This window comes from Hyla sarda, unplaced genomic scaffold (genome assembly GCF_029499605.1).
Source record: "Hyla sarda isolate aHylSar1 unplaced genomic scaffold, aHylSar1.hap1 scaffold_434, whole genome shotgun sequence".
NCBI lineage: Eukaryota > Metazoa > Chordata > Amphibia > Anura > Hylidae > Hyla > Hyla sarda.
Window position 1 is genome coordinate 75,284 of NW_026610448.1, and position 22,614 is coordinate 97,897.

Below are 22,614 nucleotides of genomic sequence, written 5' to 3' on the forward strand. Positions count from 1 at the left end.
TGGAGACACTGGGGGATAATTTTCTAAGGATTTATACTGATTTTTCCTGTCTGAATTTGTCGCACAGAAAGTTGCAGGCCAAATATGTGTGACATTTCTGCGACTTTAGCTTCTAGAGCATTTTTACAACATTATACATAGGTGCTGAATACATAAAAAGCGACTGTTCAGCGACAGACAAGTCGCATCGGCTGAAAGTAGGCCAGAATGTCAGTCCATGTTGGAGCAGGTTTAGATACAGTCTAAAGCATAGATCTCAAAGTCTGTGCACAGAATTTAGCAAGGGCCTCGCACCTTCTGATGCATCAGGTAGGTGCACTATAGCATAGCCTAACCCTCTGTACTTTGGTCTATATTGATGCGGGACATAGACAGCCAGCTGATGACCAATCCATTAGTGCAATGGATGGCTGGAAGCATTTGTCTTTGCCTTTGCAATACCACAGAAGCAATGCATGGTCAATGTACAGCAATGACACACCTGTGTGAACAGCCAGGAGACCCCCCCATGTTATGTTACATAGTTACATAGTTAGTACGGTCGAAAAAAGACATATGTCCATCAAGTTCAACCAGGGAATTAAGGGGTAGGGGTGTGGCGCGATATTGGGGAAGGGATGAGATTTTATATTTCTTCATAAGCATTAATCTTATTTTGTCAATTAGGAACATTCAGCACCCACCCGCTATCAAGGCAGCTGCCTATCATGTCATGCCCTACCTGCACAGGTGTGCTGGCTACTCAAATGATCCAATTAAGGAGGCCATTTAGTCAGCAGCAGCAGAAGTCCTGTGCCTGGACGCTCCAACAGCGGCCAGACACAAGCAGAAGCAGCAGAAGCAGCAGCAGCACCACCTTTTGTTTTTTGGCTGCAGCAGCAGCAGCAAGGCCCACAGGGCTGGCTAGCTGGCTAGCCAGCAAGCAGGTAGCAATGAAAGTAGGAATCTTTCTTTTTAACCCTGTAAGGGGGTGGTGCACTGTACCCGAAGATACTGCCATATCGGGTCAATGCATAGGGCGACGGAAGCAAGCTTCGAAATCGGCCCCCGTTCTCAAAAATCCATTTAATATATGGTCCCCAGATAGGGGACGTATCAGATATTAAACTGATAAGAACAGATACTACACTTGATCTTAGCCAAAAGGCCGAGAAGCGATAACCGTGAAAGGGGCGGGCCCAACAAGGTCCCCTTCATGGGCACTATCACTGCTTGCTGTCAGGGAGGCTGCCAGACAATTTTCCATGCACACTCTGGGCTGGGGGGCAGTCAACCACCAGTACACACAGCAGAACCTAAACCCATACCATTATTGCTAAGCAGCAAGACAGGGGCCCATTGCACTCCCACGGGGCCTTTTTAAATGCAATCCATAACCCGGATTTGCCAGGAACCCTTCTTACTCCTCCTACTTGCATGTGACACTGGGCTTAGGATCTGCATAGGAAACACACACACAAGCACACACCTACATTTGTTGCCTGCAGATGCCTCCTTGGCTGTCCCCAAACGGTATCAAACCAACACCCACGGGAAGCTGTAAGCATAGAGGACATGCCTGCACCCCATTGGACTTACCTGTGTGGGTTAAATCCGGGTTATTTGACAACCTATGGCGGTGATGGTTCTGCTCAGGCAGAGCAGTGCTGATGCTCCTCATAAAGCTGTCGCTGCTGTGAAGGTTCTAGGTGACATCACAATCCCTATGGTTACATACACAACAAAGCTGGGTTGTTGTTGTTTACACTCTGCAAGGCCTGTGGAAGTGAGTGACATCATAGCACTGTAGTTCTGAGGGTTCTAGATGGATGCAACAATCTCCTGTTGCTTCTATGAAGGCCATAATAGACGACATCACCAAACAGCTCCATAGTCACATACACAGCAAAGGAGAGATGTTGTTTACACCTAGTGATGTCAGTGGTATTGAGTGACATCACAGCACAGTGCTAAGGCTCCTGGGCCTGGACACAGCAGCGGCTGCAATATCTCAACGGAGAATACGTTTATATATATGTGTGTGTGTGCGCGTATATATATATATATATATATATATATATATATATATATATATATTTCTCCGCCGAAATCACTTTTAAACCCATTTCCACCTTTTTTTCCCTTCTCTTCCTCTTACTTTTTTTTCACGTTTTTTTACGTTTTTCTCCTTTTCGCCTCTTTTCTGGGCGTATTATTCTTCTTTTTCTTCTTTTTTTTCGTCTAATGCATACCCCATCAGTGCAGCAATGCTTATTCAATACCGCCAGCAGATGGAGACACTGGGGGATAATTTTCTAAGGATTTATACTGATTTTTCCTGTCTGAATTTGTCGCACAGAAAGTTGCAGGCCAAATATGTGTGACATTTCTGCGACTTTAGCTTCTAGAGCATTTTTACAACATTATACATAGGTGCTGAATACATAAAAAGCGACTGTTCAGCGACAGACAAGTCGCATCGGCTGAAAGTAGGCCAGAATGTCAGTCCATGTTGGAGCAGGTTTAGATACAGTCTAAAGCATAGATCTCAAAGTCTGTGCACAGAATTTAGCAAGGGCCTCGCACCTTCTGATGCATCAGGTAGGTGCACTATAGCATAGCCTAACCCTCTGTACTTTGGTCTATATTGATGCGGGACATAGACAGCCAGCTGATGACCAATCCATTAGTGCAATGGATGGCTGGAAGCATTTGTCTTTGCCTTTGCAATACCACAGAAGCAATGCATGGTCAATGTACAGCAATGACACACCTGTGTGAACAGCCAGGAGACCCCCCCATGTTATGTTACATAGTTACATAGTTAGTACGGTCGAAAAAAGACATATGTCCATCAAGTTCAACCAGGGAATTAAGGGGTAGGGGTGTGGCGCGATATTGGGGAAGGGATGAGATTTTATATTTCTTCATAAGCATTAATCTTATTTTGTCAATTAGGAACATTCAGCACCCACCCGCTATCAAGGCAGCTGCCTATCATGTCATGCCCTACCTGCACAGGTGTGCTGGCTACTCAAATGATCCAATTAAGGAGGCCATTTAGTCAGCAGCAGCAGAAGTCCTGTGCCTGGACGCTCCAACAGCGGCCAGACACAAGCAGAAGCAGCAGAAGCAGCAGCAGCACCACCTTTTGTTTTTTGGCTGCAGCAGCAGCAGCAGCAGCAAGGCCCACAGGGCTGGCTAGCTGGCTAGCCAGCAAGCAGGTAGCAATGAAAGTAGGAATCTTTCTTTTTAACCCTGTAAGGGGGTGGTGCACTGTACCCGAAGATACTGCCATATCGGGTCAATGCATAGGGCGACGGAAGCAAGCTTCGAAATCGGCCCCCGTTCTCAAAAATCCATTTAATATATGGTCCCCAGATAGGGGACGTATCAGATATTAAACTGATAAGAACAGATACTACACTTGATCTTAGCCAAAAGGCCGAGAAGCGATAACCGTGAAAGGGGCGGGCCCAACAAGGTCCCCTTCATGGGCACTATCACTGCTTGCTGTCAGGGAGGCTGCCAGACAATTTTCCATGCACACTCTGGGCTGGGGGGCAGTCAACCACCAGTACACACAGCAGAACCTAAACCCATACCATTATTGCTAAGCAGCAAGACAGGGGCCCATTGCACTCCCACGGGGCCTTTTTAAATGCAATCCATAACCCGGATTTGCCAGGAACCCTTCTTACTCCTCCTACTTGCATGTGACACTGGGCTTAGGATCTGCATAGGAAACACACACACAAGCACACACCTACCTTTGTTGCCTGCAGATGCCTCCTTGGCTGTCCCCAAACGGTATCAAACCAACACCCACGGGAAGCTGTAAGCATAGAGGACATGCCTGCACCCCATTGGACTTACCTGTGTGGGTTAAATCCGGGTTATTTGACAACCTATGGCGGTGATGGTTCTGCTCAGGCAGAGCAGTGCTGATGCTCCTCATAAAGCTGTCGCTGCTGTGAAGGTTCTAGGTGACATCACAATCCCTATGGTTACATACACAACAAAGCTGGGTTGTTGTTGTTTACACTCTGCAAGGCCTGTGGAAGTGAGTGACATCATAGCACTGTAGTTCTGAGGGTTCTAGATGGATGCAACAATCTCCTGTTGCTTCTATGAAGGCCATAATAGACGACATCACCAAACAGCTCCATAGTCACATACACAGCAAAGGAGAGATGTTGTTTACACCTAGTGATGTCAGTGGTATTGAGTGACATCACAGCACAGTGCTAAGGCTCCTGGGCCTGGACACAGCAGCGGCTGCAATATCTCAACGGAGAATACGTTTATATATATGTGTGTGTGTGCGCGTATATATATATATATATATATATATATATATATATATATATATTTCTCCGCCGAAATCACTTTTAAACCCATTTCCACCTTTTTTTCCCTTCTCTTCCTCTTACTTTTTTTTCACGTTTTTTTACGTTTTTCTCCTTTTCGCCTCTTTTCTGGGCGTATTATTCTTCTTTTTCTTCTTTTTTTTCGTCTAATGCATACCCCATCAGTGCAGCAATGCTTATTCAATACCGCCAGCAGATGGAGACACTGGGGGATAATTTTCTAAGGATTTATACTGATTTTTCCTGTCTGAATTTGTCGCACAGAAAGTTGCAGGCCAAATATGTGTGACATTTCTGCGACTTTAGCTTCTAGAGCATTTTTACAACATTATACATAGGTGCTGAATACATAAAAAGCGACTGTTCAGCGACAGACAAGTCGCATCGGCTGAAAGTAGGCCAGAATGTCAGTCCATGTTGGAGCAGGTTTAGATACAGTCTAAAGCATAGATCTCAAAGTCTGTGCACAGAATTTAGCAAGGGCCTCGCACCTTCTGATGCATCAGGTAGGTGCACTATAGCATAGCCTAACCCTCTGTACTTTGGTCTATATTGATGCGGGACATAGACAGCCAGCTGATGACCAATCCATTAGTGCAATGGATGGCTGGAAGCATTTGTCTTTGCCTTTGCAATACCACAGAAGCAATGCATGGTCAATGTACAGCAATGACACACCTGTGTGAACAGCCAGGAGACCCCCCCATGTTATGTTACATAGTTACATAGTTAGTACGGTCGAAAAAAGACATATGTCCATCAAGTTCAACCAGGGAATTAAGGGGTAGGGGTGTGGCGCGATATTGGGGAAGGGATGAGATTTTATATTTCTTCATAAGCATTAATCTTATTTTGTCAATTAGGAACATTCAGCACCCACCCGCTATCAAGGCAGCTGCCTATCATGTCATGCCCTACCTGCACAGGTGTGCTGGCTACTCAAATGATCCAATTAAGGAGGCCATTTAGTCAGCAGCAGCAGAAGTCCTGTGCCTGGACGCTCCAACAGCGGCCAGACACAAGCAGAAGCAGCAGAAGCAGCAGCAGCACCACCTTTTGTTTTTTGGCTGCAGCAGCAGCAGCAAGGCCCACAGGGCTGGCTAGCTGGCTAGCCAGCAAGCAGGTAGCAATGAAAGTAGGAATCTTTCTTTTTAACCCTGTAAGGGGGTGGTGCACTGTACCCGAAGATACTGCCATATCGGGTCAATGCATAGGGCGACGGAAGCAAGCTTCGAAATCGGCCCCCGTTCTCAAAAATCCATTTAATATATGGTCCCCAGATAGGGGACGTATCAGATATTAAACTGATAAGAACAGATTTTTTTTTTTTTTTTTTAAACCTTCAGGTTTGGACATTAAAACATCAAAATCCAACTCCATACTTCGTCACTTAGACTTTCTGAAGTAAAGTCCAACTCATCATTAGGTCTTTCTTTTTATTTTCAATTTCAAACAAACATAAATACCATCACCAATTACAAACTTACAAGATATCTCCATTTCAAAAACTTCCATATCCCCTCAGCATCCTTATCCCCCAAATTCTTCCTATCACACAAATAAACAACATATAACCTATCTAGAATCATTTTAATACAACCCTCCACCGACACGTTTTTTCTTTTGAATACACATAAATTCCTAACATCCCAAAGTACTTCTTTAATAATGGCAAGCAACACAAAAAAAACCCTTTCCTTATCTCTCCCTACCATACTAAGTCCAAACATAACCACATCATACGACATATACCTTATACCAGTCAATTCTTTAAACAGCAATCTCATCCCTTTCCACACACCTTGCGCCATTTCACAATTCCAAAATACATGCATCACACTCTCAATCCCATCACACTCATCTCTTGGACACCTCTCATACCTTCCAATCCCTCTATTTCTTTGAAATTCTCTTACCGGTAACGCACCATGCAAACTCTGCCATACTATCTCACGTTGTCTATTTGTTACTCCAACAGTCATTATACTCTTCCACACTCTCCCCACATCTACAGCTCTCACCATATTAATTGAACATTCAACTTCGTCTTTTTTAATGTACCCAATCATACTCTTTTTACTCACAAACACTTCTGGACCCACACCAATCAACCTATAATTCTCCCAAAATTTCACCACATATACATACCAACTAGGACACACAAAAGCATAAGGCACTCTCAAATCTCTTTCCAACCAACCCAATTTACATAACACACTGCCACCCAAATATCTCACCATACATGCACAACTCTTTTCACCTCCCATCATTCTTTTCAAAGCAAAAACAATATTCACACCCAGATACACATCAACATTCGGAAAGTCCATTCCTCCATTTTTACCATCTTTCATTACAATCTCTCTCTTAACTCTTTCCATCTTTGTACCCCACAAAAACACAAATAACATTCTTTTCACCTTTCGCAAAACCATATAACTTGGCGGAAACACAACAGCAACATATAACAGTATTGGCAAAATCACACTCTTCACTATCATAACCTTACCAACCATTGACAACTCTCTCAACCTCCAAAAATTCAATTTCTTTTGCACTCTCTTCCCCACATCCTCCCAACTATTTCTACCATCCAACCGTTCATCCATCTTCACCCCCAACACCTGAATAGGCCCTTCCACCCCTTCCATACCAACATCCTCACTCTGAGTCACACCACCAAAACATTTATATTCACTCTTTCCCCAATTGACCTTAAAACCAGACGCACCACAAAACAGACTTACCAATAACTTGGATCTTCTTACAGCCGCAACAGATTCACTTACCACACATACATCATCCATATAAGCCAACACTTTAACCTCTTTACCACGACCCCCCGGAACTCTCACACCTCTCACACATTTATCCTTACGCAATAATTCTAATAATGGTTCCATAGCACAGATAAAAGCAATAGGTGACAAGGGACATCCCTGTCTCACCCCTGAACATACTTTAATCTCCTCAGTCATCCATCCATTAATCAGAATCTTACTATACACTTCCTTATATAACATTCTCACAATATTCACAAAATCACCTGGAAACCCCATTTTAACTAGCACCTTAAACAAAAACCCATGCGACAAACGGTCAAAAGCTTTTTCAAAATCAATTGACAACACACGAACCACCTGCTTTCTACACATACCATCCCACAATATATCTCTCAACAAACACAAATTCTCACTAATTCTTCTTCCTGGCACACCACACACTTGCTCCTCCCCAATCACTTGCTCTATCACGTCCCTCATTCTATTTGTAATCAGCTTTGCAAATATTTTATAATCCACATTCAACAAAGTTATCGGCCTCCAATTCCTTACATCATTCACATCCCCTTTCTTATAAATCAAAACCACTATCCCACTCTTCATACTTTCCACCAATCTTCCATTAGCCCACATATACTTAAAGATACTCTCCATATCATCCTTCAGTACATCCCACAATTTCACATAAAACTCAGCCGGCAACCCATCCTCTCCAGGAGTCTTATTTTTAGCCATACTATCAACCGTCCTTTTAATTTCTTCCATTCCAATCTCCCTCATTAAACTCTCATACTCATTACAATCTACCTTCTTATCAATCACTTCCAGCACTTCCTCAGCCAAACCCCTATCACACTGTTTGACTGCATATAAGTCATCATAAAACTCTTTCACCACATTCAGTACAGCTTTGCCTCTCACCAAACCACCATCCTTATCATACACACTCACTAAATCATCCTTTCTCCCAATCACTTTCTTAAAAAAATATCTTGAACACTTTTCATCCTTCTCCAATTTGTCCACTTTTGCTCGGTACATTAACTCTTTTCCTCTTTCATTCAACCAATCCTTTATATCTCTTTTCACAGCATCAATCTTACCATCCACTCTCCATCCCTTCTTTTTCAACTTAATGAGAAACCCCAACCTTTTATTCAGCCATTCATACTTCTTTCTTTCCCTAGCTTTCCTTTTATAACCTTCCCTCTTGAAAAAAACCTTAGTTCTTTCTTTAACCCACTCCCACCAACACAATAAATCCAAAAATTCTTTTTTCTTCTCACACCATAACTTATACTTCTTAATATACCTATCATATACCTCCTTTTCATCCAACAGTTTCACATTAAGCTTCCAGTAACCCCTCCCACTTATGCAAATCTCATCCAACACCAAACCACAACTCACACGCTCATGATCAGAATAAATCACTCTCTCTTGCTTATACCACATACATCCTATCATTTTGGACACAAAACACATATCTAATCTTGACTCACTCCTTCCACTCTCAGCATGATATGTTGCTAACACAGGATTCACACCACACACTTCAACCACATCTCTTAACTTGAAATCACTCACCATACTCTTAAGCATATTTCCAGAAACATCCGCATCCCTCCCAATCTCACAGTTGAAATCACCTACTAACAACACTGGTTCCTTCCCAGACAAAAACCCCTTAATTATTTCAAACAAACCCACCCTCTCCTCCTTATTCACAGGTGCATAAACATTAATTAACTTAAACTTAAACCCATGTAACCCAACCTCCACCAACACACACCTTCCTTCCCTTAACACCATTTGACTACAAACTTTAAACTTATTATTCCTAAACAAAAGCCCAACTCCATCATTTCTATTTACATTAGAGCAAGACCACACTGCTGGTCCATATCTCCACTCCTCCTTTTTTGGAGGAAAATCCAATCCACATTCCTGTAGACAAATTATGTCATTATTAGTTCCTGCCAATTCCTCCAGAATGGCCGCTCTTCTATTCTTATTTTTAAAGACTCTAACATTTGACAAACTAACCGAAAAAGACATATCAAATCAAATAACAACCCATAGGAAGAAAAAACCTAGAAGAGAGTTAATGAACTTTACGGCTCAGTGTCGAGGGAGAAGTTTCTTCTCCAATGCATTTATCCATTTCACCCTCAGATATTGCGGCAAAACGATTACTCGTCTCCACCACCGTCTGCTCCATCTTTTCACCACTGGCACCTCTCGCCGCCTTCCGTGGGGGACGAAAAAGATCTTCCTCTCTCTCTTTAGCACTTTCCTCTTCTGAATTCGACCATTCAACTTTTTGAGTGCCAGACACCTGAGGACTAGGCACCTCTTCAATTCTCACCTCCTCCTCCATCTCCTCTTCAATCTCCTCCTGCACCTTCTCTTCCACCACCGTTGCTTTCTCAATAATGCTAGCAATCACACTCTTTTCTGCCATGTCTGCCTTTGCCTTTTCCCTTTTTTTAATTGCCAAATCTTTTCTGGCCTCTTTCTCCTTCTCCCTCTTAGCCACCTCCGGACAATTTCTATACACATGTCCAACAAGGCCACAAAGATCACAAGTTCTGGGCTGTGGACAAGCTCCCGCCTCATGCCCTGGCATTTTACAATTTCGGCACTTCTTATTACCTGGACAAGCCTCTTTAACATGTCCAAACAGCAAACAATCACGGCAAAACAATGGCTGGCCATAATAATAGACATAACCCCGGTTTCCAGCGATTGAAAAATTGGCCGGTGGGTGTTTCACTCCACCAATGCTCCCAGGATCCAGCTTCAGTTTTACAAAGAACTTCCATGTGCCATTAAACACACCCAAACTACTAGTTTGCTTCACTCCCCCTTGGACACTTTCACAGTAGATACTTAGAAAGTTCTTAATCATATCCGGGTCTAAGAACGGATTGTACATATGTACAAACAGAGTCTTCACTCCCATCTCAAACAGAGGAAAAAACTTTACATTTTCCAAGACAGGGTTATTGGCATTTCTTTTCAAACATTCATAGAAGTTCTGGCAATCAGCTTCATAAATGAAGGACACATCATATATTCCTTGCTTCCTATTCTCTTGCACACAGAACAAACTATCCATGCCAAAACCGCCCAATTTCTCCACAAGTTCATGTCCAATGTACTCAATCCGATTCTTACCCCGGTCAGAAGTTTCCACCACAAAACGTACAGTCTTCTCAATCGCAGGGAGGTGTTCCTTTCCAGCCATTGTTCTTCTCTTGTCTGTCGATTCCACAGTAAGATCACCACTCCGGATTCCTGCTCAGCAGAACACCCGCACCCCTGACCCAGACCAAGTTTACACTTGATCGGAGCCAAAAGGCCGAGAAGCGATAACCGTGAAAGGGGCGGGCCCAACAAGGTCCCCTTCATGGGCACTATCACTGCTTGCTGTCAGGGAGGCTGCCAGACAATTTTCCATGCACACTCTGGGCTGGGGGGCAGTCAACCACCAGTACACACAGCAGAACCTAAACCCATACCATTATTGCTAAGCAGCAAGACAGGGGCCCATTGCACTCCCACGGGGCCTTTTTAAATGCAATCCATAACCCGGATTTGCCAGGAACCCTTCTTACTCCTCCTACTTGCATGTGACACTGGGCTTAGGATCTGCATAGGAAACACACACACAAGCACACACCTACCTTTGTTGCCTGCAGATGCCTCCTTGGCTGTCCCCAAACGGTATCAAACCAACACCCACGGGAAGCTGTAAGCATAGAGGACATGCCTGCACCCCATTGGACTTACCTGTGTGGGTTAAATCCGGGTTATTTGACAACCTATGGCGGTGATGGTTCTGCTCAGGCAGAGCAGTGCTGATGCTCCTCATAAAGCTGTCGCTGCTGTGAAGGTTCTAGGTGACATCACAATCCCTATGGTTACATACACAACAAAGCTGGGTTGTTGTTGTTTACACTCTGCAAGGCCTGTGGAAGTGAGTGACATCATAGCACTGTAGTTCTGAGGGTTCTAGATGGATGCAACAATCTCCTGTTGCTTCTATGAAGGCCATAATAGACGACATCACCAAACAGCTCCATAGTCACATACACAGCAAAGGAGAGATGTTGTTTACACCTAGTGATGTCAGTGGTATTGAGTGACATCACAGCACAGTGCTAAGGCTCCTGGGCCTGGACACAGCAGCGGCTGCAATATCTCAACGGAGAATACGTTTATATATATGTGTGTGTGTGCGCGTATATATATATATATATATATATATATATATATATATATATATATTTCTCCGCCGAAATCACTTTTAAACCCATTTCCACCTTTTTTTCCCTTCTCTTCCTCTTACTTTTTTTTCGCGTTTTTTTACGTTTTTCTCCTTTTCGCCTCTTTTCTGGGCGTATTATTCTTCTTTTTCTTCTTTTTTTTCGTCTAATGCATACCCCATCAGTGCAGCAATGCTTATTCAATACCGCCAGCAGATGGAGACACTGGGGGATAATTTTCTAAGGATTTATACTGATTTTTCCTGTCTGAATTTGTCGCACAGAAAGTTGCAGGCCAAATATGTGTGACATTTCTGCGACTTTAGCTTCTAGAGCATTTTTACAACATTATACATAGGTGCTGAATACATAAAAAGCGACTGTTCAGCGACAGACAAGTCGCATCGGCTGAAAGTAGGCCAGAATGTCAGTCCATGTTGGAGCAGGTTTAGATACAGTCTAAAGCATAGATCTCAAAGTCTGTGCACAGAATTTAGCAAGGGCCTCGCACCTTCTGATGCATCAGGTAGGTGCACTATAGCATAGCCTAACCCTCTGTACTTTGGTCTATATTGATGCGGGACATAGACAGCCAGCTGATGACCAATCCATTAGTGCAATGGATGGCTGGAAGCATTTGTCTTTGCCTTTGCAATACCACAGAAGCAATGCATGGTCAATGTACAGCAATGACACACCTGTGTGAACAGCCAGGAGACCCCCCCATGTTATGTTACATAGTTACATACTTAGTACGGTCGAAAAAAGACATATGTCCATCAAGTTCAACCAGGGAATTAAGGGGTAGGGGTGTGGCGCGATATTGGGGAAGGGATGAGATTTTATATTTCTTCATAAGCATTAATCTTATTTTGTCAATTAGGAACATTCAGCACCCACCCGCTATCAAGGCAGCTGCCTATCATGTCATGCCCTACCTGCACAGGTGTGCTGGCTACTCAAATGATCCAATTAAGGAGGCCATTTAGTCAGCAGCAGCAGAAGTCCTGTGCCTGGACGCTCCAACAGCGGCCAGACACAAGCAGAAGCAGCAGAAGCAGCAGCAGCACCACCTTTTGTTTTTTGGCTGCAGCAGCAGCAGCAGCAGCAAGGCCCACAGGGCTGGCTAGCTGGCTAGCCAGCAAGCAGGTAGCAATGAAAGTAGGAATCTTTCTTTTTAACCCTGTAAGGGGGTGGTGCACTGTACCCGAAGATACTGCCATATCGGGTCAATGCATAGGGCGACGGAAGCAAGCTTCGAAATCGGCCCCCGTTCTCAAAAATCCATTTAATATATGGTCCCCAGATAGGGGACGTATCAGATATTAAACTGATAAGAACAGATTTTTTTTTTTTTTTTTTTTTTTATTGAAAAGGAAATATACAATACATAACCAAGTAAATCATTCAAAAAATTACATATTCATCTGAAAACACATGAATAACACATATTTGACATATACAATATATACAGGAAGCATGTCTTTACATGTACATATAACAAAAAGCTTTCCCTTCATGACTTTCCCTCAGAAAAAATAAATTGCAGCGGATTCTGTCCCTCCAACTGTCCCTTCATATCAGGATATAATCTGTAAGAAAAGAAAAAGAAAGACAAATAAGAATACACTCATAACCAGTGCTTCCATTTTTTGTGTTTCCAGATCCCCTCTGCATCATCAGAACCATAGTTTTTCCTATCACATAATACGTAAAGGTAAATTTTACCACGGATCATGCCCAGACACTCCTTCACACTTACTTCAGTTTGATTGAAAATCCTAATATTCCTTACATCCCACAGAACCTCTTTTACACAATTTACTATGAACCATAACACTCTTGCCTTCTCTCTCTCCACTGCACACAAACCAAACATCATCATATTAAAGGATAAGATTTCAATTCCAGTAACATTTTTTATTAGACCAGACATTCTTCTCCACACAGACTTCGCATAACCACACTCCCAAAACACATGTACATAATTCTCACATCCACCGCAACCATCCCTGGGACACACTTCACTGTCTACCAATCTCCTTCTCCTCTGAAATTCCCTTGTTGGCAGACACCCATGAGCTAACATCCAAGACAAGTCCTTTTGTTTATTTGTCAGTTCCTTGTGACTGACATTTTTCCACACTACCTTACAATCCTTCTCAGACAGACCTCCCACACATTCCACTGTTTCTCTCTGCTCCAACACTTTCATCACCTTCTTACTATCATTCCATTCAGTCACACATTCCAGATTATTTTTCCTGACACACCGCCCTATTCTCTGATAGAACCAAGGAACCTCAAAACTTACAGGTACCCTTAAGTCCCTTTCCATTAGCTTATATTTCAACAACACATTACCAGCCAAATACCTTACCATGCACCCAAACACACATTCCTTCTTACTTACAGCGAGACAAAAACTGACATACTTCACAGCCAGGAACACTTCCACATTCATCATTCCTTTCCCACCATGCATTCTGCTTTTCACCAGCTTCCCACGACTCAATTTCTCCATCCTTGAATTCCATAAGAAAACAAAGATCTGCCTGATAATTCTTGCCAGACACCTATCCGGTGGAGGAAACACATAATTAACATAAAGCAAAATAGGAATTATAACAGCTTTAATAACCAGAATCCTTCCCTCAATCGATAAAGTCCTTAAAGACCAGAAGTTTATTTTATTCCCCACCCTCCCCAAAACCCTCTCCCAACTTTCTTTCCCATACAAATCATTATCAAACACCACCCCAAGCACTTCCACACCCCCCTCTCTCACAGGCCACTCGCACAACCCACTCTCTCCCCACCCCTCAAAAAATTTACAACCACTCTTCCCAACATTAAGCTTAAACCCACTCATTAAACAGAAACACTCAATCAATAACTTAGCACGCCTTACCCCTGCCATTGACTTACATACAACAGTAACATCATCCATGTAACCAATCACTCGCATATCCTTCCCATGACTACCAGGTATTTCTATACCCCGCATCACCTTATCTCTCCTAATCATCCCCAACAAAGGCTCAATCATACAAATAAAAAGAATTGGCGACAGGGGACACCCCTGCCGCACTCCAGATTTTATACTCACCTCCCTACTCAGAAAACCATTGACCTGAATCTTACTATAAATGTCCCTATACAAACATTCAATCCACTTCACCATTCTGTCCGGCACATTCATCCTCCTCAAAACCCTAAACAATAAATCATGCACCACCCTATCATACGCTTTTTCAAAATCCACCGTAACAACAGCCACACCTTGCTTCCTAGTTTTACAGTCCCACAATACATCCCTCAGACCTAACAGACATTCAGAAATCCTACGATCAGGCACTGCACACATTTGCTCCTCACCTACCATACAATCAATCACATCCTTTAACCTATTCGCAATAACTTTAGCAATAATTTTGTAATCACAATTCAAGAGCGCTATAGGCCTCCAATTTTTAAGATCCCTCTTATCCCCTTTTTTAAACAATAACACAGTCACACTCTCACTCATACTTTTAGATAACTTCCCTCTCCTAAGTACTTCCTTACACACCTCCCATACATAATCCCCTAACATATCCCAAAACACAAGATAAAATTCCACAGGCAAACCATCACTCCCTGCCACCTTTCCTTTCTTCATCCCATTCACAGCATCCTCCACCTCACTCTTCCTCACATCCTCTTCCATAAAGAACCCATCAATTTCATCCAAACGCTTATCCACATATCCCAAACATTCCTCCTCTAGAGTCACGTCCCGCTCCTTCTCCGTGAATAAATCAGAATAAAACTTCCACACTTCCTCTAACACCTCATCCTTACCAAAGACCTCTACCCCATCATTCGTAAAAACACTCATCATCTCAGTTTTTTTACTGAATGCCTTTTTAAAGAAAAATTTGCTACATTTCTCATCCTTCTCTTTCACTTCAACCCTAGCCTGTGCAATAATCTTCCTTCCATTCCTCTCCAGACACTCATTCACACTTCCACGAGCTTCCTCAATCTCCTTCTCAACACTCATCCCCAAACGCCTCAATTCATACAAATACTCTAACCTTCTTTGCCATCTCTCATACTCTTCTCTATCTTTCCTCCCTTTCTCACACCCTTTTTTAATAAAAAACCTTTTAGTCTCTAACTTCACCCACTCCCACCACTCAACCACACTATAAAATGCATCCTTCCTCAACACCCATCCATCAAAACGCTCCCTATATTCTTGTAATACACATTCATTATCCAATAAAGAAACATTCAACTTCCAAACACCCTTTCCATACTCACTTACACCACCACCTTTTACCACACACTCAATCCAGGCATGATCCGTGAACGGTAACCTCCTCCGTCTGAAATTAGAAACAGACATTAGTTTTGAGACAAAAATGAAATCAATTCGCGAACTTGTATTGTTAGAAAAATATGTATAACCGATAGTACCATCATTATGGGCAACAAAGGAATCCTTTAACCCAAATAAATTTACAATCTCTTTAAGCTGCTTACTAGTACTGTCTAAACCAGACCCACCACCCACCGTAGTACTACTCCTATCCCCCTCTGTTATTATACAATTGAAATCCCCTATAAGGAACACATCATCCCTCCCACTCAAAAAGAAATATAATTTCTCAAACACCTCCCCTCTTTCCTTCCTCCCAGTTGGAGCATAAACATTAATTACTTTATATGTGAAACCCCTGAAAATAAAATGCACTAATAATACCCTACCCGGAACAATATGGACAACTTTTTTAACAACAAACTCATTACTTTTGAACAAAATCCCCACCCCCGAATTACGTTCCATTGAACCAGACCATACCGATTGCCCATAAGGCCAGGAGATATTTGGCTCCCCATCCAAGCAGCACTCCTGGAGACCTAAAACATCAAAAGAATATCCAGAAAGTAAATCAAAAATGGCGGATCTCCTTTCTAAAGATCTAATACTGCGGACATTTAGAGAACCAATTGTTAAACTCATTCAAACATTTGAAGGAAAAAAAGGAAATACAAAATCAAGCATTATCAAAAGGAGGCCTAGCCTTTCCCCGACCTCTACCCTTATTTTTTGCCTCCCCTTCCTTAAACTTAAGAGTCTTTGTCAATTTTTTGACTGAACATTCCTCCAAATAACCTGTGCCCAGGGAGGATAAAGAGGAGTCAGAATCAATCTGACATGACGACCCTCCACCTGCCTCCTCCCTTCCCGGGCTAGGAAAGTCCTCAATCCTTTGACTCTGAGGAGTCGGACAGTCATCCTCCGATTCTTCCACCGGCATCTTTCTCTTCAAGGATTCTTTGTCCACAGTCATCTCCTCTGGGGGATCAGAGGCCTCCGAAACAGATGCCCCCGAAACAGACTCCGCCTTCTCCCCCTCTGCCACCAAAGCATCCGGAACAGACCTAGAAATGGAAGGAAAAACAGGGGCAGACTCTGCTTCACTGGTCAGCACGCTAACCTCTGCATCGCCTGCCCTGGCAGCATTGGAGTCCTCAGGAACTGTCCCACCTCGAAGAGCCATTGCATATGATCGGGGTGCCCCGGACTGGTAAGTGGGGCAACTCCTAGCCAGGTGATCCGAAGAACCACAGAAATGACACTTGTGTTTCTCGGGACAGTCTGCAGTGCGGTGATCAGGCTTGTGGCAGTTCCTGCAAACTTGCCCGGTTGTACAGTTCTCTCTGGTATGACCAAAGCAAAAACAGTCCCGGCAAAAACTTGGCATCCCCGGGTAGTGCAGAAACCCCCTGTTGTTCCCTATCGCAAAGTTCTGCGGGGGGTGACAAAAACCTTCAGCACCACCCTCGGGGGCAGGCCTAAACTCCACCCAAAAACGTCTCATGCCTGTGAAAGTCCCCAGGATGTTATTTTTCCTCTCCGCACCAGAAACAGACACACAATACCTTCTTAGAAAGGTCTGGATCTCCTCATCCCGCACAAAAGGGTTGTACATATGCACTACCACTGGAACTTTCTTAGGCCGAGCCTCGCAGGAAATGAATCGGATCCCTTGTAGGTCAGGGTGAGAAGCATTCTCCTTACTCCGGTAGAGACAGGTACGGAGATCATCCAGGTTGTAGAAGGTCACGTCAAAGAATCCTTGGCTGGGAAAGACCTGGACACAGAAGATGGAAGCATGCGGCATCCTCAGCACTCCCTCCACGACCTTCTGCTGGACATGCAAAATCCCGTAGGCACTCCTCTTTTCCTCCTCGATAAACAGCCGTACTGTATTAGGAGCGTTCGGCGCATTAGCCATCCTCTCCGGCAGACCCGTCCTCCGATGATCACCTTCCCGTTATCCTGGGACTAAGCCCTCTCCCCAATAGCAGCAGGTGGGTGAAGCCCAGGCAATAAACCTGGGCGATCCCACAAGGCCGAGGAGAGGGGTACCCGAATACCTTAGGGCAAGACACTTGATCTTAGCCAAAAGGCCGAGAAGCGATAACCGTGAAAGGGGCGGGCCCAACAAGGTCCCCTTCATGGGCACTATCACTGCTTGCTGTCAGGGAGGCTGCCAGACAATTTTCCATGCACACTCTGGGCTGGGGGGCAGTCAACCACCAGTACACACAGCAGAACCTAAACCCATACCATTATTGCTAAGCAGCAAGACAGGGGCCCATTGCACTCCCACGGGGCCTTTTTAAATGCAATCCATAACCCGGATTTGCCAGGAACCCTTCTTACTCCTCCTACTTGCATGTGACACTGGGCTTAGGATCTGCATAGGAAACACACACACAAGCACACACCTACCTTTGTTGCCTGCAGATGCCTCCTTGGCTGTCCCCAAACGGTATCAAACCAACACCCACGGGAAGCTGTAAGCATAGAGGACATGCCTGCACCCCATTGGACTTACCTGTGTGGGTTAAATCCGGGTTATTTGACAACCTATGGCGGTGATGGTTCTGCTCAGGCAGAGCAGTGCTGATGCTCCTCATAAAGCTGTCGCTGCTGTGAAGGTTCTAGGTGACATCACAATCCCTATGGTTACATACACAACAAAGCTGGGTTGTTGTTGTTTACACTCTGCAAGGCCTGTGGAAGTGAGTGACATCATAGCACTGTAGTTCTGAGGGTTCTAGATGGATGCAACAATCTCCTGTTGCTTCTATGAAGGCCATAATAGACGACATCACCAAACAGCTCCATAGTCACATACACAGCAAAGGAGAGATGTTGTTTACACCTAGTGATGTCAGTGGTATTGAGTGACATCACAGCACAGTGCTAAGGCTCCTGGGCCTGGACACAGCAGCGGCTGCAATATCTCAACGGAGAATACGTTTATATATATGTGTGTGTGTGCGCGTATATATATATATATATATATATATATATATATATATATATATATATTTCTCCGCCGAAATCACTTTTAAACCCATTTCCACCTTTTTTTCCCTTCTCTTCCTCTTACTTTTTTTTCACGTTTTTTTACGTTTTTCTCCTTTTCGCCTCTTTTCTGGGCGTATTATTCTTCTTTTTCTTCTTTTTTTTCGTCTAATGCATACCCCATCAGTGCAGCAATGCTTATTCAATACCGCCAGCAGATGGAGACACTGGGGGATAATTTTCTAAGGATTTATACTGATTTTTCCTGTCTGAATTTGTCGCACAGAAAGTTGCAGGCCAAATATGTGTGACATTTCTGCGACTTTAGCTTCTAGAGCATTTTTACAACATTATACATAGGTGCTGAATACATAAAAAGCGACTGTTCAGCGACAGACAAGTCGCATCGGCTGAAAGTAGGCCAGAATGTCAGTCCATGTTGGAGCAGGTTTAGATACAGTCTAAAGCATAGATCTCAAAGTCTGTGCACAGAATTTAGCAAGGGCCTCGCACCTTCTGATGCATCAGGTAGGTGCACTATAGCATAGCCTAACCCTCTGTACTTTGGTCTATATTGATGCGGGACATAGACAGCCAGCTGATGACCAATCCATTAGTGCAATGGATGGCTGGAAGCATTTGTCTTTGCCTTTGCAATACCACAGAAGCAATGCATGGTCAATGTACAGCAATGACACACCTGTGTGAACAGCCAGGAGACCCCCCCATGTTATGTTACATAGTTACATAGTTAGTACGGTCGAAAAAAGACATATGTCCATCAAGTTCAACCAGGGAATTAAGGGGTAGGGGTGTGGCGCGATATTGGGGAAGGGATGAGATTTTATATTTCTTCATAAGCATTAATCTTATTTTGTCAATTAGGAACATTCAGCACCCACCCGCTATCAAGGCAGCTGCCTATCATGTCATGCCCTACCTGCACAGGTGTGCTGGCTACTCAAATGATCCAATTAAGGAGGCCATTTAGTCAGCAGCAGCAGAAGTCCTGTGCCTGGACGCTCCAACAGCGGCCAGACACAAGCAGAAGCAGCAGAAGCAGCAGCAGCACCACCTTTTGTTTTTTGGCTGCAGCAGCAGCAGCAAGGCCCACAGGGCTGGCTAGCTGGCTAGCCAGCAAGCAGGTAGCAATGAAAGTAGGAATCTTTCTTTTTAACCCTGTAAGGGGGTGGTGCACTGTACCCGAAGATACTGCCATATCGGGTCAATGCATAGGGCGACGGAAGCAAGCTTCGAAATCGGCCCCCGTTCTCAAAAATCCATTTAATATATGGTCCCCAGATAGGGGACGTATCAGATATTAAACTGATAAGAACAGATACTACACTTGATCTTAGCCAAAAGGCCGAGAAGCGATAACCGTGAAAGGGGCGGGCCCAACAAGGTCCCCTTCATGGGCACTATCACTGCTTGCTGTCAGGGAGGCTGCCAGACAATTTTCCATGCACACTCTGGGCTGGGGGGCAGTCAACCACCAGTACACACAGCAGAACCTAAACCCATACCATTATTGCTAAGCAGCAAGACAGGGGCCCATTGCACTCCCACGGGGCCTTTTTAAATGCAATCCATAACCCGGATTTGCCAGGAACCCTTCTTACTCCTCCTACTTGCATGTGACACTGGGCTTAGGATCTGCATAGGAAACACACACACAAGCACACACCTACCTTTGTTGCCTGCAGATGCCTCCTTGGCTGTCCCCAAACGGTATCAAACCAACACCCACGGGAAGCTGTAAGCATAGAGGACATGCCTGCACCCCATTGGACTTACCTGTGTGGGTTAAATCCGGGTTATTTGACAACCTATGGCGGTGATGGTTCTGCTCAGGCAGAGCAGTGCTGATGCTCCTCATAAAGCTGTCGCTGCTGTGAAGGTTCTAGGTGACATCACAATCCCTATGGTTACATACACAACAAAGCTGGGTTGTTGTTGTTTACACTCTGCAAGGCCTGTGGAAGTGAGTGACATCATAGCACTGTAGTTCTGAGGGTTCTAGATGGATGCAACAATCTCCTGTTGCTTCTATGAAGGCCATAATAGACGACATCACCAAACAGCTCCATAGTCACATACACAGCAAAGGAGAGATGTTGTTTACACCTAGTGATGTCAGTGGTATTGAGTGACATCACAGCACAGTGCTAAGGCTCCTGGGCCTGGACACAGCAGCGGCTGCAATATCTCAACGGAGAATACGTTTATATATATGTGTGTGTGTGCGCGTATATATATATATATATATATATATATATATATATATATATATATTTCTCCGCCGAAATCACTTTTAAACCCATTTCCACCTTTTTTTCCCTTCTCTTCCTCTTACTTTTTTTTCACGTTTTTTTACGTTTTTCTCCTTTTCGCCTCTTTTCTGGGCGTATTATTCTTCTTTTTCTTCTTTTTTTTCGTCTAATGCATACCCCATCAGTGCAGCAATGCTTATTCAATACCGCCAGCAGATGGAGACACTGGGGGATAATTTTCTAAGGATTTATACTGATTTTTCCTGTCTGAATTTGTCGCACAGAAAGTTGCAGGCCAAATATGTGTGACATTTCTGCGACTTTAGCTTCTAGAGCATTTTTACAACATTATACATAGGTGCTGAATACATAAAAAGCGACTGTTCAGCGACAGACAAGTCGCATCGGCTGAAAGTAGGCCAGAATGTCAGTCCATGTTGGAGCAGGTTTAGATACAGTCTAAAGCATAGATCTCAAAGTCTGTGCACAGAATTTAGCAAGGGCCTCGCACCTTCTGATGCATCAGGTAGGTGCACTATAGCATAGCCTAACCCTCTGTACTTTGGTCTATATTGATGCGGGACATAGACAGCCAGCTGATGACCAATCCATTAGTGCAATGGATGGCTGGAAGCATTTGTCTTTGCCTTTGCAATACCACAGAAGCAATGCATGGTCAATGTACAGCAATGACACACCTGTGTGAACAGCCAGGAGACCCCCCCATGTTATGTTACATAGTTACATACTTAGTACGGTCGAAAAAAGACATATGTCCATCAAGTTCAACCAGGGAATTAAGGGGTAGGGGTGTGGCGCGATATTGGGGAAGGGATGAGATTTTATATTTCTTCATAAGCATTAATCTTATTTTGTCAATTAGGAACATTCAGCACCCACCCGCTATCAAGGCAGCTGCCTATCATGTCATGCCCTACCTGCACAGGTGTGCTGGCTACTCAAATGATCCAATTAAGGAGGCCATTTAGTCAGCAGCAGCAGAAGTCCTGTGCCTGGACGCTCCAACAGCGGCCAGACACAAGCAGAAGCAGCAGAAGCAGCAGCAGCACCACCTTTTGTTTTTTAGCTGCAGCAGCAGCAGCAGCAAGGCCCACAGGGCTGGCTAGCTGGCTAGCCAGCAAGCAGGTAGCAATGAAAGTAGGAATCTTTCTTTTTAACCCTGTAAGGGGGTGGTGCACTGTACCCGAAGATACTGCCATATCGGGTCAATGCATAGGGCGACGGAAGCAAGCTTCGAAATCGGCCCCCGTTCTCAAAAATCCATTTAATATATGGTCCCCAGATAGGGGACGTATCAGATATTAAACTGATAAGAACAGATACTACACTTGATCTTAGCCAAAAGGCCGAGAAGCGATAACCGTGAAAGGGGCGGGCCCAACAAGGTCCCCTTCATGGGCACTATCACTGCTTGCTGTCAGGGAGGCTGCCAGACAATTTTCCATGCACACTCTGGGCTGGGGGGCAGTCAACCACCAGTACACACAGCAGAACCTAAACCCATACCATTATTGCTAAGCAGCAAGACAGGGGCCCATTGCACTC

The 22,614-nt window shown here is 44.1% G+C and overlaps 1 long non-coding RNA gene and 6 other non-coding genes across 7 annotated transcripts; all 7 read right to left on the reverse strand.

Moving 5' to 3' along the window:
* Positions 1-968: 968 nt before the first annotated feature.
* Positions 969-1,159, reverse strand: LOC130334498 (U2 spliceosomal RNA). The gene has a single exon (XR_008876295.1). It is a non-coding gene; the product is annotated as a U2 spliceosomal RNA (small nuclear RNA).
* Positions 1,160-3,245: 2,086 nt separating this feature from the next.
* LOC130334499 (U2 spliceosomal RNA) lies at positions 3,246-3,436 on the reverse strand. Its single transcript, XR_008876296.1, has one exon. It is a non-coding gene; the product is annotated as a U2 spliceosomal RNA (small nuclear RNA).
* Positions 3,437-5,514: 2,078 nt separating this feature from the next.
* Positions 5,515-5,705, reverse strand: LOC130334479 (U2 spliceosomal RNA). Its single transcript, XR_008876281.1, has one exon. It is a non-coding gene; the product is annotated as a U2 spliceosomal RNA (small nuclear RNA).
* A 6,889-nt stretch (positions 5,706-12,594) lies between these two features.
* LOC130334467 (U2 spliceosomal RNA) lies at positions 12,595-12,783 on the reverse strand. The gene has a single exon (XR_008876272.1). It is a non-coding gene; the product is annotated as a U2 spliceosomal RNA (small nuclear RNA).
* A 92-nt stretch (positions 12,784-12,875) lies between these two features.
* On the reverse strand, positions 12,876-16,546 carry LOC130334434 (uncharacterized). Its single transcript, XR_008876243.1, has 3 exons — positions 16,253-16,546; positions 15,712-15,776; positions 12,876-12,995 (listed from the first exon to the last, which is right to left on the reverse strand). It is a non-coding gene; the product is annotated as an uncharacterized LOC130334434 (long non-coding RNA).
* A 3,416-nt stretch (positions 16,547-19,962) lies between these two features.
* LOC130334500 (U2 spliceosomal RNA) lies at positions 19,963-20,153 on the reverse strand. The gene has a single exon (XR_008876297.1). It is a non-coding gene; the product is annotated as a U2 spliceosomal RNA (small nuclear RNA).
* Positions 20,154-22,236: 2,083 nt separating this feature from the next.
* On the reverse strand, positions 22,237-22,427 carry LOC130334501 (U2 spliceosomal RNA). The gene has a single exon (XR_008876298.1). It is a non-coding gene; the product is annotated as a U2 spliceosomal RNA (small nuclear RNA).
* Between the last annotated feature and the right edge of the window lie 187 nt (positions 22,428-22,614).